We start from the raw sequence: 4,541 nt of genomic DNA on the forward strand, positions 1-4,541 counted from the left end.
CCTTTGATTTGGGGGGGGGGATGTTTTGCTTTTTTGGATTTGTGTGCTAGTGGTAATCACGAACCCTATATTGGGTTTTGAAGCCAGAAAGTGACTTGTATTCGTTATTGCAGATGCAGCATTCGGAGCACCCTGAGAGACCAGATGGAATGGGAAAATTGCTACAGATTACATAACGGAGTCGTTACTAGAAATTGGTTGTATTCAACCTGAGGCCTTTCAGCATGTTTGCGTAGAGGACTTGTGAGGCCGGCTCTGGAGAGGCAAACTTGGCCACATCCATCACACTTAAGATGTGTGTGTATGTGTGTGTGTGTGTTTGTGTACATACAAATGTCCATCAATCTCTACTGTCTATATATATATATGCCAACCCAATATATATATATATATATATATATTGGGTTGGCAACTAAGTTCTCGGTGTCTTTTTTTAAATTTTGGAATTTATTGCGTTTTTAAAATTTGGAATCTATTCTTTTCGAAAATTCTATTTTTGAATAATTTTCGAATCCTTTTTTTCTTTCTAGTTAATTTTAATTCATTTTTGTTTATTTTCAGATCATTAAAATGGAATGTCAAAATAAGAAAAACGAGCATTTTCGACACCTCTTTTTTTTTGCTTTTAATCAAGGTTCTAAGGTATTTTTATTGTTTTATTAAAGTTCAACTCATGCAGACAAAAGGCCAATGGTATTCTAGCCATGACAATCCCGAATTTATATCAGCTATAGTTTATTCCGATTTGAAATGTGATCTGGCTGCTATATCTAGCATATCAAATGATCACATACCGGCTCCCTCGTTGGTTTGTTTAGCTTTGCTTACAAGGTAGAGTAGTAATAGTACCATTGTAATCATTCATGTGTTGATGTTCATACCTTCACCAATACTACTATAATGCAATAATATTTATAGCTGTAATTATAGCTCAGAAGCTATATCAACTCTTACAAATTGATATTATTATGTTTTAATAAAGTCCTAGTTGCCAATTAATATTACTTATACACAATATTAATCATTCATTATTAATTACTCATTCACATCCTTAGTCTATATTTATACATAATCTTTTTTTAGTTATTGTATGTAGTTACACACACACACATACATACGCACACTGACCAATATACGCAAAAAAAGCATTGAATTAGCAGAATTTGTGGAGCGACGGGCAAAAGGCTTGCAGCGTTTAGTTGCGTACCTTTAGTTCTAGGTTCAATTTGACTTTATCTTTCATCCTTCAAGAGATGATGAATTAAGTAGCAGTCAAAGGACAAGCCAGCAAGGACCGATCTGTATATAGAAACATGTACCCGATCCCCATTTTATAAAATGACACCACCACCACCACTTTTGCCGTCTTGAAAATAATTATTTCAAATTTTGACACAAGGCCAGTAGGTTCGGGGGAGGGATAAGTCGTTTATATCGACCCAGTACTCAACTGGTACTTATTTTATCAATCACAAATGGATGAAAGGCGAAGTCGCCCTTGGCGTAATTTCGACTTAGAACATAAAGACGTACGAAATGCCGCTAAGCATTTTACACGCCATGCAAACGATTCTGCCAGCTCGCCACCTTAGCCATCTCAAAAATAATAACCAGCTGGACACACTAGAGTTGGATGGCGTTGTCCTGGATCTCATTATGTCTGAAGATAAAATGGGATTTGTTATAAGTCAAGTACCTATAATCTTAGGTTTGCTTGATCAGATAAGCAACCACCATCACCACTACAGCAAAGCGACAAATTAGCAACGTAATGTCAACGTTACAAATCAATACTCAGATGGAAAAGTATAGAAGACATAACCCAGTGTTGCAGTCTACCAAGGCTGGTAGTTTAGAGACACTGGAAGGGTTAGATAGAGCGCCTTGTTGCAATAAAGATGACGGTACAAATCTATTCTCATGTTCGAAGTCCTAACTCTTCACGTTAATCTAAAGAATGATTAAGACAACTGAACCATTTTCGCTGAGATTTCAGTCGATTTTCTCGTTAAAATTACAAAACCAAAAGCCATTGTTGTAAGCGTCTATATCAGTGCTTTTCACAATGGACAATAGAAAATTTTATATGGTTACTAGGGAGTAAGGCTGATAGATGCATCTGTACAGTTTTTAGCCTTTGTTTCGTATTTAAATGTTAGCTTTAGAAACTGTTGTGATAAAAACAGCTTCTTAGCCTCAATTACTGCAATATCAATAACAACAACATTAACAGTAATTATAGACAGCGAAATGGGAATAAAAAATAAATAGAATCTAACATATACCAACTATGCATATAAATTATAAGCAATAAACTAATGTAATTTAAAAGACATTGTCAAAACCTGTGGGTTTTTCTATATATGCAGTAAAGACGACCACTGCACCAGTTGTACTAAGTAACGTCTTAAATTGTGCGTGTGTGCATACATATGCATATGTAAGTGCTTGGACGTTGTTGATTCTAGCTATGAGTGTCTCTGTTAAATTTATTATCTAACTACGTGTATAAAAAGACATGAAAACTCGAACGTGGGCAGAAAAACCAATGTGTGTGTGTGTGTGAGTGTACATATAGAACATACAACTATAAATCGAAGTACAAAGATAAATTACAACGGGTTACGTGGGTATATATGAAGTACAAAGAATATGTCCTCGTGTTTAGAGGAATCCATGTGCTATAGGTTAGATCAATAACTAAGGTCATGCAGTAATGCACCATTTATTCGCATATAGTAAGACGGTGCTGTGTTAAGTAGACACCCGCGTCAGACTAGTACCAAAAATTAAATTAATCCGACCTGATATTACGTGTATATAATCATATGTGGGATCGTTGAATCACAGCAAACGGCGTAGGAAAAATGTAAGTGAAGGAAAAGGGACGAAAATTTAAAAAAAAAAGTTTGAGAGATTTACTGGTCTGTCTATGTTATAAGGATATCAATTCTAAATATAGACGACCATATTTGACGGCATATAAGGAGTGTTTCACCCTAGCAAAAAGAAAGGACCCGGAAGATCTACTTGCGTTTTATAAACAAAAGGTCAGATTTTTGCTGACATTTTAAAGTTTATAAAGTTGTTGACGAATGACAGTTGAAGTAAAAGGCCTGCCAAAATTGAGGTACGACTTTATAAACTTGTGCGCTTTATAAGCTATACATACATACATACATACATACATACATACATACATACATATTTATTTAATACAGTTATAAAAGATTATCTTCATGAAGTAAGATTTTAAACAAACATTTAGGGGTTATCCAGCTCTATAGATATTAGCATCTATAAAACTCAAGGGTAATGTCTAAATATCAGATTGTTACACAGATTGTATACACCCTTACACATTTGCTTAGTGATTCTTTTATCACTACTCTAGTTTACGTGATAAAGGGTATGCTTAACTAATGACGTCGGAAATTTGCTGGAGAAAGGAAAATATAAGTAGTTGTCTAATATTGTTTTTTTCTTTGCTGTTTTTTTTTTCCTCGCTATACATTCTTTTAAATAGTTATCTAACGCTTCATATATTTAGACTCGTTATCTGCAATCAGAATGTGTTTCGTGTAATCTATGCATCCACATGTTATACAAAAATTATGAAATAACGATTCAAATATTGGATTTATTTTAATTCTATATTTGCTTTATATAATCACATATTATAAAATATTTGCTTATATTATTCACGTATTACAAAATATTTACATAAACTATAAACTTACAACAATACTTACAGCTATGTAAATCTTTATTTGCTGTTTATTGCAGTTTATTATAATAAATGTTCAGAATGTTTAACATATGCTAATAACATACACAACTGCTAATTTCATGTTACTGTTCATGAATATTCACATGTCGTAACACATGCTGTTAATTCTACGATTTTGTTTCTTTCATTGTATAGCTTATTGTTTTTGTTATTCTTATCAAGTCCCTGCTCAGCCCTGTCACCAAAACCTTTCCAGTTACAGCATTCCCATATTGTCTTCAGGTTTCAGTGCATTTCGCACTCTGTTATCGACTGTTTCCTTCCTTTAAGACGGCGGATGAGATCTAAGGAAGATCCGTAGTTGTTTCTAATGAATGAAAGTGACTATATGGAGCTTATGGCGTAGAGAGCCATGGATGTTGGGAATCTCGCTAAGAGATCACACCCGGAACGAGGAGATCAGGGATAGAACTGGACGTCGTCGCAGAATGCCACCACGCAAAGCTATGATGGGCCGGTCATGTCGCAAGGTTCACAGACAATCGGTGGACCCATGCAGTCGTCGAGTGGTACTCGCGCGAGAGACCACTCGGAAGACCTCCAATCAGGTGGGAAGATGATTTAAGAAAAATGTTTGGAACAACGTGGAGCATGGGAGAAATTGAGCGAATGCTGTGACCAGTGGAGCCGACTCGGCACCAGACAGCCTGGCCGATCCAGGTGATCCAGGTAATGTGGAGCTGATGTGAGCAGCTTTTTCGAAAAGTGGGCCGCACTAGATATGACTCATCATCAGGTGGACTACTTTACT

General features: G+C 35.6%; 1 protein-coding gene and 1 long non-coding RNA gene across 3 annotated transcripts in view; one reads left to right on the plus strand and one right to left on the minus strand.

Annotated features, from left to right (window-relative positions):
• The window catches only part of LOC106867491 (motor neuron and pancreas homeobox 1-like), a 197,928-nt gene that overhangs the window by 159,566 nt on the left and 33,821 nt on the right, over positions 1-4,541 (minus strand). The gene's annotated exons all lie outside the window — the stretch shown is intronic.
• Positions 1-4,541, plus strand: part of LOC128247311 (uncharacterized) — a 58,970-nt gene that overhangs the window by 6,920 nt on the left and 47,509 nt on the right. For both annotated transcript variants that reach the window (XR_008263689.1, XR_008263688.1), the window contains exon 3: positions 562-642. This is a non-coding gene — a long non-coding RNA (uncharacterized LOC128247311). The remainder of the gene's footprint in view (positions 1-561; positions 643-4,541) is intronic.

Source organism: Octopus bimaculoides, chromosome 3 (assembly GCF_001194135.2).
Source record: "Octopus bimaculoides isolate UCB-OBI-ISO-001 chromosome 3, ASM119413v2, whole genome shotgun sequence".
NCBI classification, from domain to species: Eukaryota; Metazoa; Mollusca; class Cephalopoda; order Octopoda; family Octopodidae; genus Octopus; species Octopus bimaculoides.